Raw genomic sequence first — 13,340 nt, forward strand, 5'->3', positions numbered from 1 at the left:
CCTTGAAGCCCAATGACTTTACTTGATCCATTTATTGTCTATAATCCCGAAATAAGAAACTTTTCGAAACAGGATGTTACAAGATATTACGATTTTAAGATTCCATAAGTCAAAAACGATCTTAACCTCAGTATAATCCATTTGAAGCAAGATCTATAGTGGGATCTTAAGATCTCGGCTAGGATCTTAAGATTTTAACATGATATGATCCCACCTCTCTAGTTTTATTATATAGTTGAGCCTCAAAATTTTGTCTAGGCAGTTACATTAATGAAATTCAATTTGTGATCTTAAGACTTTAGTTGTATATGATGGTAATGATCTTGCTTCTTTTTGCAATTAAGATTTTCTTCCTATTTTTATTATTTGCAGCAACTAAAATTATTGTTTATGTTTGAAAAGTTAAAATTAACTCCATATCAACGTCTTAATCAACATAAATGTATAATATATATTGTACATCCAAAATCTTACAAACAAATCTGAATATGAGTTCATTTTGATAGGGTCATACGATCCCGATCACGATCTTGCAAAACATAAAACGATCTTCGGTAAGATCCTGATCTTGCCAACTTTGGTCGGAGGAGTTAGGATCATTTGGGTTATAGGAAGACATTTTGAAGAAAATGTGTGTCAAAGGTTTGTATGTTGTACTGTTGTAGTGATAAAATGGTAAAAGTTGTGTATATAGATAATGATAAATGTTTTAAAAAAAATATTAATTACATCCGACGACTATTTTTCTTTTTTTCTTTTGAAATTATATACTTTTGCCGTGGATAATTGCCGCCGACAAAATAGAGTATCAGGAGGCATAGCTTGCCGACGGCATTCAACCCTCCACACCGTGCAATATTAATGGTCGGGTTTGGGGACACATTTTGGTGATTTTTATAGCTTAGGAAAAACAATTAATATGGGTAGAACCATTGTATGTGTTCACGATAGTGTCAATTTTGATGCAATAAAGGCTGTATAATTTTTGTCGACTAAAGATTGTATAATTCTTTTCGATTATTTTTTTAATGAGAAAAGACAATGAGGTGATACGTGTTCTAAATTCTTTTCTTTTAAAAGACCTAACAAGACAAAAATTTATTGTTTATATCGTAAATTCATAATCCACTTTTAAAGTTAGGCAACAAGGAATTACGTTTTGACCATATTAGTAACTAATTTAACTTATTTGATTTAGGCAATGTGCCATAGACGAGAAATTAAATATTATTTTACTTTTTGTTTGTATTTATTTTCCTATCAATATTATATTATAAATGTATTAAAATATTATTAATTTTGTATTTATTTTCCTATCAATATTATATTATAAATGTCTTAAAATATTATTAATTTTATCGTGTTTTAGTAGGTATTATTTTTGTTAACCACTTAAATATGTTGGCGTCAATTTTTTTTTCTCTTAGAGTGTTAGACTTGTGAAGTTAGTGATACGAAATTTAACATTTATTATAAATATATATAAAAGGTAACTTTTTTTCTTTGTAAGAAAAAATTATTGTAGCTAAATGAATAATTCATTTTTTCTCTTAAGTGTTGACTTGTGAAGTTAGTGATGCAAAATTTAACATTTATTATAAATATATATATAAAATGTAATTTTTTTTCTTTGTAAGAAAAGTTATTGTAGCTAAATGAATAATTTTCAGGCACAAGATACAATTATACAGATACAATTATACTAATACGTATATTGCAATGTTACTCCTCAACTTTGTATAATCTGTGATTTGCAATCTTTTTATTTTGTAAAATAATATTTTTGATCTCTATATTTTTTAGAATATCATTTTCATCCTTCTATCTTCAACTTTATAAAATGTCATTTTCACACCTTTCATCTTTCATCCTTCAACTTTGTATAATTTGTCACTTGCAACCCCTTTATTTTGTAAAATGATATATTCCATCCCTCTACTTTTTAAAATATCAATTTCACCCTCTCCACCTTTAACTTTATAAAATATCACTTTCACATTTCATTTTCATTTTCTAAACTTTCGTGTTTATCCCCCGTCCCCCTACTATATATAATATGATTTTTTCCTCCTATATTTTCTTAATACGCAACAGACACACATAAAAATCCACAGCAAAATACAAGCTCAATTACTAGTTTTGAGATACATACTAAAAATTAAATAAATTAAAACATTTTAATACTTGAAATAAAACCAAAACTGCGCAGAAAATCTACAACCCAAACCAACAGTCAAGAGGGATTTACGTCTGCATGGACCATCCAAAGTCCAAACAACCCAACTCTTTGAGCCCAACATGCGCATGGTTGAATCAAAGGGTCAAACATTATTGAAATGTAAAATCGCAATGATTAGTTTATGATATTTTTATAGATAAAACTCAGATCTTCTAGCATTTTGAGATCAAAACAACCAGATTTTCATAAGTTAATAAAGGATCATTGCAAAATCATCTATTTATATCTCTAATTTAATCACTTGTAAGAACTAATTATCTTACTATGTATGTTAAACGATATAATAATCACCTTGCACCCACCTAACACCCGGTTAATCTGCACACACATAGTGCTAAACGTTGATGTATATCTTTTAATATATGAAAATGGTTTCTTTGAAATTTCGCAAGTCTATCGTTTATCAAAATCTTTGTTATCATATTTTAAAATTCGTTTAGTTTGCATTTTTAGATGTTTTTCACATGGGTGTGATAAACATGCGTTTGGTTATTTAAAAAAAAAGTGTTACCATAAAACATTATTGCCTTTGAATTTTCAACAATTAACATCAGTACTACCAACACTAGACGCTAGACTGCGAACATCCTTCATTAGACATGAACTACCCTCATCGCTAAGGCAAAGATGAAACATACCACCACAATTGCTTGTCTTCTCAACATAAATAATGCCTTTACTGATCTCAATCCTCACAAACTCCATATTGAACATAATTTTAACAAACTTGCCCGCAAAACTCAAACCCATTGAGATGGTTGGAACATGAAGAACATCTCGAACGGTAACCTCTCAACCACGCCTGAACTTTAGGCTCATGTCATCTCTTCCAAATAGGTGGTTGGCCACACAAACCACGACTTTCTCACGGGGTGTAGTACAATAAGTTCGGAAGAGACCTTTGTCCACAAACATGCATTGTAGCTCCAATGACGAAGAACTATCCACGAGCTAAAACCACCCGCGTTAGCGAAGAAACCATGTAAAGTTGTCCCAGGTGCATATCCGCTACCACATTTACAACCTCTTCGACATCGTTTACAGCAAGTCCAGAGTTCCGTTTCTTGCACTCTCATGCATAGTGACATGTCTCTCCGAGACATGGAAAGGTCTGCCTTCTTGGGATTGTTAGTTGGGTTCGGGGGGGGGGGGGGGGGGGGGGGGGGGGGGGGGATTTACTATGTAGCACGGCGTAGCACGGGCTACCCCTTAAATTTTCCCTTTAAATGTAAATTTAGCGAAAATTCGTCAAAATCCGTCATGAATCTATTGACAATCAATCACAAAGTCTAATAATTGTGAATTTTGTGTAAATTTGTCGGTTTATTGGCGATTTTGTGATGAAAAATACCATCCGAAATGAGTTTTTTTTTCTAGTAGTGCAACCTCAAAAAACTGTGTAACCCCTTACTTTTCTTTGTGGATCCGCCACTGATTGGGTTCTTCTGTGACTAACGTTTTGGCTTCTTAAAGCCTCGTTTCTTGGATGTCATGCCCTTATTGTTGTAACACCCAATTTGCCTTTTGGCTTACCCCTGCTAACAAGTGGTGCACACTAGATTCAGTTTTACTATGCTTATTATTGCGAGTCTCTTCCTTTAATTCAAAAGTGCTTCAAAAAATCATCCAAAGTGTATTTTGCCGAGTTGGGTGTTTTCCTCTAAGAGAAAATTTTCCACGATAGTGACAAAGCGAACCTACCTAAAAGAGTTTTGTGAGAGAAATGAAAAACAATGTCAGTTTATTGACTAAGACCTAGAGCCCATGCACTTGCTCCAAAACAAGTCCTTCATCGAGCATTTGGAAACCGAAGTACTTGGTGACAAGGTACTTGTTGCCATCTTTCTTATGTGCCTTGACTTAGTCAATTTGAGAAAAGAGATGTTGATTTCGACTTCTTGATTGGAGATTTTTGTACGGATGTAACCCATGTCCTTAAAGGTATTTACAACACTCTATATAACCCCATGATTTTATGGAAGAAACAATCAAAGCAAAATGAATAATCGAAAACCATAAAGAAACAATCAAAGCAAAGCAATCAATCCAAAACCGTGAAGAAACAAAATTAGTGCAATTATGTGCTTACAAATGCTCAAAAGGGAAGAGGAGAGGAGATGAGAGATCGTAGGATGAGAACAAATGAGGCTTCGAAGGGCCTATTTATATTAGTTTGAAACTTTAGGCTGAAGGGTGTGGCCGCGGCCTGGGACCGCGGTTTGTGCCACCTGGACCGCGCACACCGCCCCCAGGCTGCGGTCTTGTGCGGTTTTGGCCGCACTGCGGCTGTAGAATACCGTGGTCTGTGATTGGTTAATGGTATATTTGACCGTTGAATGCTTTTTTTTGCCTTTCTTTCTTATATATAAATGATGCGACCTGAGCTTCAGTCGGATTAATACTGGTGAATCAGGTTCCTCGTTGCCTCTGCAAGATCACAAGAAAGAGAGGCCGTCAGCCGTTTCCCGGGAGGGTGCTCCCGGAAGAACGCTCCGACGGTCAAGTTAGAAGGTATCTAGGGTTTGCGGTGTCTTCTTTTGGAGAGAAGAGCTTACCTTGTGAGTCCGAGGGTGCATCCTTTTATACCTAGCGCTCTTGCCCAGTCCGTACTGGACAGGATCGCTTTTTGGGGAGACAAGGTCAGAGGCGCTGATTGGAGGATCGTGCATCCTCAGCCGTTAGAGCGCTCTTATTGGCTCTGGCGGTAATGGTCTGATCCACTGTTTGTCCCCTGATTGTCTCTTTTGTCTTGGAGCTGGGAGCGTTCTTTGGCGGGCGCGAGCCCCTCGCCTGGGCATTCTGTCCCCAGAGGCGCTGGCGGGCGCTGAGCCCGCTGGGCTTAGCCCGGCTGGAACGCTCGGCGCTCTGGTTAGGCGCGATTCTGTCGTGCGGTCTTAGGCACGTCATCAAGTCCCCTAGTCCGGTAGCTGTAGCGTTGCAGCGCTAGTTACGGTGTTCCGGGCTTAATTAGCTTACACGTGTTGGTTTTTCTTTACCCGCCGTTCCGCTCTTAATGGCGACGTGACTGCGTATGATGGCTGGCAGTTACGTCATCGTGTCATACATTTTAAATTCCCCGCCCTTTCCGTTCCTTTATAAAAACGCTTATAGGGTTTCCTTTTTGACTTCACTCTTCCTTATCCTTCTTCGTCATCCTTTCTCTGTGTTTTTCCCCTTTTTTTCTCCTCCTCTATGACGAGTCTTCCTGGTATCCTTCCCTCCGCCGCTGAATACCGCCAGCTTGAAATTTCATATGGTTTATCTTCTGTGGAGGGCATGTAATTTCCTTCTCCGGGCTCTAGCATCTCATCCCCCCTTCTGGTATAATCGGGGTTTATTTGAAAACCCTAGACGCTGGCATTCGCTTCCCGTTGATGGACTTTCAGGAAGAAGTTCTCCAGAAGGATGGCTGTAGCTTGCAGATGCTAACCCCAAATGCTGTTAACAAAGTGGTAGCATTCGAGATGATCTGCAGGGCCAATGGCTATCTTCCCGATTATTTCGAGTTTAAGTACTTCTTCAGATTCTGCGTCACCGGAGATAAATGCACCTTTTCAGTCCGGCGAGGAGGACATGCTTTAGTTCCCGACGGACGAACCCCCAATAACTGGCAGGATAAGTGGCTATGGGTGAATCAAGAACTGGTTGGGAGCGGTCGGTATCGTCCAAATGCTTTTGCTGATACCATCCCCAAGCTTTTCCCCCACAACCAGGGCGTTGCTGATTACTTAAAGAGTGTCCAAGTATCTCCTAAGGACTACTCTGAGGCCCTCCTTTCTGGTGTAGGGATGAGTCCCTCTTGGAGTCGTCGTGGCAAAATGGCGGCGTTCTTTTGCAACGTTGACGGTAAGTGCTCTGTTTGGCTTCCTTCTTTCCTCTTTTTTTTCTTTTTAGGTGACTGATACTTCGCGTTGTGTCGTACCCAAGTGCTGAATCCCCTTTTTCTATGGATGAGGTTCTACGAAAACGTTACCGGGGCAAGCTGGAGTATCGCGAGGTGGATCTAGTTGATCGGCTCCCTCCGCCTCGCCGGTTGGTCCAGCTTGCTTTGACTGCGCAACACTTTGATGGAGGAGGCGCACAGATCGAGGTTCTCGATCCATCCCGGGGCCACTAAGATGTATTTGGACCTGAATAAAGATTATTGGTGGCCCTGTATGAAGAGGGATGTCGCGTGGTTTGTGGAGAGGTGCTTGACCTGTCGCAAGGTTAAGGCCGAGCACCAGCGTCCGCATGGCAAGTTGCAGCCGCTTGATATTCCCTAGTGGAAGTGGGAACATATTTCCATGGATTTCATCACCAAATTACCGAGGACCGCGAGGGGTGTCGATGCAATTTGGATGATGGTCGATCGGCTGACGAAGAGCGCGCATTTTCTTGCCATCAGTGAGAGTTCTTATGCTGAGAGGTTGGCAGAGTCGTATGTGCGGGAGGTGGTATCGCGTCATGGAGTATCGATCTCGATTGTGTCAGATCGAGATGTACGTTTCACTTCCAGGTTCTGGAAGAAGTTCCACGAGGAGTTGGGTACGAGATTGCATTTCATTACCGCTTACCACCCCCAGACGGACGGACAGAGTGAGCGGACGATTCAAACGCCCGAGGACATGCTCCGAGCATGTATGTTAGACTTCGGAGGAAGTTGGGACACGTATCTGTCATTGGCTGAGTTTTCCTACAACAACAGCCACCATTAGAGTATTGGTATGCCTCCCTTCGAGTTGTTGTATGGGCGGAGGTTACGGACTCCCATTTGCTGGGGAGAGGTAGGGCAGCATGTGATGGGTAGCACTGAGATAGTGCTTCAGACGACAGAGCAGATACAACAGGTTAGACAGAGGTTACTGACGGCCCAGAGTCGTCAGAAGAGTTACGCGGATAGGCGACGATCCGATCTTGAGTTCCAGGTGGGAGACTTCGTACTCCTGAAGGTATCTCCTTTGAAAGGAGTGATCCGATTCAGGAAGAGGGGCAAGTTGGGGCCCCGGTACATCGGTCCGTTCAGGGTGACCGCGAGGGTGGGCAGGGTAGCATATCGGTTGGAGCTACCTGCGGAGTTGAGCCAGATTCATGATACCTTCCACGTGTCTCAGTTGAGGAAGTGTATAGCCGATGAGTCGGCAGTGGTGCCACTGGAGGATATTCAGGTGGATGCGAGCCTGAATTATGCGGAGAGGACAATCGCGATTCGGGATCGGAAGATCAAGGTTCTGAGGAACAAGGAGGTGTCACTGGTGCAGGTCCAGTGGCAACATCGGAAGGGGTCCGAGCTGACCTGGGAGCTGGAGTCGGAGATGCGGGAGCAGCATCCAGAGTTGTTTGCCGAGCAGGACTTCGAGGGCGAAGTCTGATTCTAGTGGGGGTGAATTGTAACATCCGGATACCCAGGTATCTTATTTTAAGTATTTTGTTGAATTTTAGAAAGGGACTCGACGAGTAGGCGCTCAGACTCGCCGAGTGGAATCGCGCTTCTGCCAGCCTGGATTTAATGAAGGGACTCGGCGAGTCCATGCGTGGACTCAGCGAGTCCGCGCTGTTAAATGAAGCCCTAATTTTCGGGGCTTGTGCCCTATTTAAAGGCCCTTATGGCCGTCATTTGAGGCCACCTTGTTCCAGAGAAACCCTAGAGAGAGTGAAGAAGGCTTGAGTGCAAGAAAGGGCTTATAATCTTCATTTTGGGGTGATTTTTGCTAGAGAAAGAAGAGAGGATCCATCTAGAACGTGAAGGGAGCTTGGATTGGAGCTAATCATCTTGAGATATTGTCTCTGGAGGTATAATCCCTTCTATTTCGTATTGATATGATAGATTTCATGATTTTAGGGTTTTTACCTCCCCTTTTTATAACATCTAGTGAGTATGAGGTCCCCTTTGTGTTGATGATATCAGATCTGGACCTTGAGAGGTCCATAGAGTCACTACCTTCTAGCTTTTTGCAAGCAAATAAGCAATTGGAGACTAGGTTGCCATTTCTAGTGATATTTCTCCATTTGAGGCTTGATATGGGTTGCATGCACGTAAAGGTTGCACCTTTACGTGACTTTTGAATGTTAGAAGGATGGATCTACTGTTTGGTGAAGCAGATCTGACCTCAAGAGATCTTTTGAGAGTTTTCATGGGAGGAACTCGCCGAGTCCATAAGGGACTCGACGAGTCGAGTCGGGTTGCCCCGTGACTCGCGATCTGTAACGACCCGGGGAGTATAGGGTTGACTCAGTGAGTCAAGTGAGGACCAGGGACGAGGAGGCAGGCATGAACTCACCGAGTCACTCTAGTGCACTCGGCGAGTCTGGTCAATGTTGACTGTTGACTTTTAGGGATTAGTCAGTGTTTGGACTTATGAGCCATTAGAGGGGCAGAATGGTCTTTTACCCTTCTTAGAGAACTTATAGAGAGGAGTTGGCCTAGCCTTTAGAAGTTGTATTAATTAGAGAATTTATTTATGTGATTAGGTGAAGGCTAGTGCAGTATTTCAGAGTTCGAGGTTTACCGAGTTACTCGAGGTGAGTCTTCTCACTATACTTACCTAGGGTGGTAATTAGAGTTATGTGACAGAGTATTTTGTATGCTTTTGCATGATGTGAATTCTATGTGATTTATGCTATGTATGTTACAGAGTTTACAGAGTTAGGACTGGAAGGTCCACAGAGTTAGGGCCAGAGGGCCCACAGAGTTATGGGACTGGAGGGTCCCACTGAGACACATTGACCAGAGGGTCAAACAGAGTTATAGCCTCGAGTGGCTAATATGTGTTGTGTGTGGTATTTTGGGGAACTCACTAAGCATTTATGCTTACAGTGTTTTGTGTTATGTGTTTCAGGTACCAGTGAGGATCGTAGGAAGGCGCAGGCATGATCAGTACACACTATTGGAGTTTTATAAATTATGATCTTAGGATGTGTTTTTATGGATTTGATATGTGATACATTGGGATTCGAGAATATTTATGAATGAAATTATATTTTAAAAAGTGAAAAATTGTTTTGAAATTTACGGTGTTACAATATGGCTTACGCCGCCGCGCAAGCCATGTTTTACCTTGTTGCCGGCTCCCGACACATTCACTCCCTTAGCGAGATGGAGGCCACCCATGCCACATGCGAGTCGCGCGTGGTGGGGCTGGAGCGTCGCGCTGGCGAGCATGGTGAAGACCTTCAACTTTCTGAACAAAAGTGTCAGCTCCTTGTATCTGATAAGGCTATCCTTGACGAAGCTAGAGCCGCTTTAGAGGCCAAGGTTGACTCCCTTACTTAAGTGAATGAAGGTTTGATGATTCAAGTTGAAAGTCTTGAGCGCGATGCTGCTGATCGTGACAAGTTAATCTCTTCTTTGCAAGTGGATGTGGGTACTTCTCGCCGGGATTTGGATTGGTTAGTACGTGTGGGTGTCGTTCGTATTGTGGATAAGTTGATTGAGCATCCGGATTTCACGAATGCTATAAGTCTCATTCGACACGCTGCTTTTGTGGCTGGGATTGAGTCCGTTTAGAAAGTGACCGCTGGAGTTGGGTCTGATGATGCTGGTGCTTGTCTTTCCACCCCTGGTCCGGTGGTTAGCATGAATGATGCTCTGTTATCGTTTGCGAGTATGGATCATGCATTTTTATTGGGTTTGGGAGATTTGGATATTGGGGGCCTCCGGGAGTTGTGTTCTTTCTCTGGTTCAGAAGGTACCCCAGAGGGTGTGGTGATTCGAGGGGATGAAATTATGCAGGTGATCGAAGGTGATGCTGGTCAGGATGGGCAGGATGTTGAGGATGATGGTGACCGCGACGTTGGAGTTGGTGGCGAGGGTGCGGTGGTGGGAATGGTCGTTGGCGATGGACACAATGGTGATGAAAACAAAGATGCTTCGGCATCGTGTGCTACCCCTCCTAGGGCGTGAAAATATCCTCTATGGTTGTTTTAGTTTCTTTTTTTTTTTTGCTCTGGGCATGTAATGTATGGGCTTTGACAAAAATTACTCTTTTGATTGTATGTAAAAACGTTTGGTGTATTGGGTGTCCAGCTGCATGCTCTAAGCATTGCTTTCTTCTAACAGTATTTTGATGCACTAAGCATTTTGTTTTGCCCATATTAATATCGACACGCTAAGTGTCAAGGCTGGGTTCTCTAAGCACACATCAATAAAATTCAATGTGTTAAGTATTTAAACACTTTAAAGTTTAATACACTGAGTATTAAAATTTGGCATATCAACCATTCAATTACATTGACTGTGGGCTCCAATACACTAAGTATGAGAATCATGTCGCTAAGCATGAAATCAAGTACACTAAGTACTTAAGAATGTGGTATACTAAGTACGACGCTGGGCAACTGGGGCTATTTGCCATTTCGTCCTTAAAAGAAAAACTTCTTCAAGTTTCTAGCGTTCCATGTTCTTGGTATCCGCCTCCCTTCTACTGTTTCTAACACATACGCTCCATTCCTATTTTCTTCTATGATCTTATACGGACCCTCCCATATCGGGCCCAGCTTGCCTTGGGGTTGGGTTCGACTTGCCTCGTTCCTTCTCAACACATACTCGCCTACCTTGAACGCTTTCTCCTTCACCCTCTTATTGTAATACCTTTCTGTTACGCGCTTGTATGCAGCTTGGCGTATCTCCGACTTCTCGCGCCTCTCTTCGAGGACGTCCAGATTCAATCTTAGGTCTTGGGCATTGCTTTCTTCATCCGTGTTGACCGCTCTCAACGTGCCAACCGTTATTTCAATGGAAAGTACAGCCTCCGTCCCATATGTTAGGCTGAACGGGGTCTCCCGTGTGCTTGTTCGTGGAGTGGTTATGTATGACCACAATACTGCCGGTATCTCCTCTGCCCAATTCCCCTTTGCCTTACCCAACAGTTTCTTGATGTCGTTCACAATGGTTCAATTGGACACTTTTGTTTGCCCATTAGCTTGTGGGTGCGCCACTGATGTGAATCGCTGATTTATCCCTTTACTGGCGCACCATTCTCTGAAAGGGTTTTCAGCAAATTGTAGGCCATTGTCACTGACGAGTACCTTAAGTGTTCCGAATCTTGTCATGATATTTTTCCATACAAACTTTATCATGTGTCTTCCTAATATACACGCTAGCGATTCTGCTTCAATCCACTTTGTGAAGTAGTCTACTGCCACCACCATATACTTCAGCTTTCCAGGTGCTTTCGGGAACGGGCCTACAATGTCTATGCCCCATTGGTAGAATGGCCATGGGCTGGATATGTTCTGCAGTGGTACTGGCGGGTTTGCTTGGACTAGAGCATAAGACTGGCATTCTCCACACTTCCTAGTCACTCCCAACGCGTCTTGGTGTACAGTGGGCCAATATATTCCCATTCGGAGCACTTTACCCGTTAAAGCTCTGGCTCCCTCGTGTGCTCCCTCCTGACCTGCGTGCGCCTCCTGTAGCGCCTCCATTCCTCTGTCCTGATCTACGCATTTCAACCATGGTGTCGTGAACCCTTTTCGATACAGCTCCCCGTTTATCAATGCATATGAGGGCGCCTTTATACGTATTTTCCTAGCTTCACTGTGGTTGGCTGGTAGTACTCCCCTTCGCAAATACTCCATAAATGGTGTCATCTATGTGGGCCCGGTTGTTGTCAAGGTATTTACTTGCTGTTCGTCTATACTCCTTTCCCTGAGCACTTCTACCAAAACCTTATTCGATAGATGATCGAAACATGTAGATGCCAACTTGCTTAAAGCGTCTGCCATTTTATTCTCGCTTCGAGGTATTTGCTTAATCGTGAACTGTCTGAAGGACTGGATCAGTTGTCTCACCATTCTCACATACCTCTCCATTCTCTGATCTCTTGCCTCAAAACTTCCGTTAATTTGGTTCGCGGCTAATCTCAAATCCGTTAGAGCTGTCACAGCCTTCGCTCCCATTTGTTTGGCTAGGCGCAACCCTGCGAGCAAGGCTTCATACTCCGCCTCGTTATTTGAGGTGTGGAAGTCGAACCTAAGAGCGTAGGTCACTTCCTCTCCCTCTGGGCTAGTCAAGATTAAGCCTGCCCCCGAGCCTTCCCTGCTGGATGCCCCATCGGTATATAGCGTCCATGAACAGTCGTTGGCTGGGACCTCCTCTACCGCCCAGATTCTTTCCTTGGCTGAGCTTCCTTCGTCTGGAATTTCGAGCAAGAAATCAGCCAGTGCTTGCCCCTTAATGCTTGTCCTTGGACGATAGCTTATCTCATGCTCCCCTAGCTTAATTGCCCACTTTGCTAATCGGCCCGATGTTTCTGGCTTAAATAGTATCTGTTTGATGGGGCAATTTGTTAGTACCTCTATTTGGTGCGCTTGGAAGTAGCGCCTCAAACATCGCGCTGCGTAAATGAGCGCCAGGACTAGCTTTTCCAGGGTGGGGTAATTGAGTTCAGGACCCTGTAATGCCCTACTCACGAAGTATACCGGCTTCTGCTCTCCTTCCCTTTCTACGGTCAACACCGAGGATATCGCTTCGTTTGAGGTCGAGAGGTACATTTGCAGTGTTTCCCCTGGGATGGGGCTGGCCAGTGTGGGTAGCTTGTGTAGTGCTTCCTTAATCTTCTGGAGCGCTTCTTCCGCCGCGGCTGTCCATTGAAAGTTGTTCTTTTCAATACAGCCTTTCAGTGTATGGAATAGTGGCATGGCCTTGTCAGCGGATTTCGAGATGAATCTACTCAAAGCCGTGAGCTTCCCATTCAAACCCTGCGCGTCCCTGAGGGTGCCTGGGGGTGATGTCTCCATAAACTCGTCCACTTTAATTGGGCTAGGCTGGATGCCTTCTTTGGTAACATAGTATCCCAAGAACTGTCCTTCTTCTACCCCGAATGTGCACTTAGCCGGATTCAATTTCATTTTGACCCTTTCCAGTGTTCGGAAAGTCTCCTCGATGTCCTGCAACATTTTGTTTTCATGGGAGCTCTTAATCACCATATCGTCGACATACACCTCGATATTCCTCCCAATTTGCTCGGCGAAGATCGAGTCAACCAGTCGTTGGTATGTGGCTCCCGCATTCTTTAAACCGAAAGGCATCTTGGTGTAACAAAAGGTGTCGTGATCCGTGTAGAAAACCGTTTTCTCTTCGTCCTGCTCGCTCATCAGAATCTGATGATATCCCTTATAT

The sequence above is a fragment of the Lactuca virosa genome, chromosome 7 (assembly GCF_052849685.1).
Source record: "Lactuca virosa cultivar CGN04683 chromosome 7, Lactuca_virosa_CGN04683_v6, whole genome shotgun sequence".
Lineage (NCBI taxonomy): Eukaryota > Viridiplantae > Streptophyta > Magnoliopsida > Asterales > Asteraceae > Lactuca > Lactuca virosa.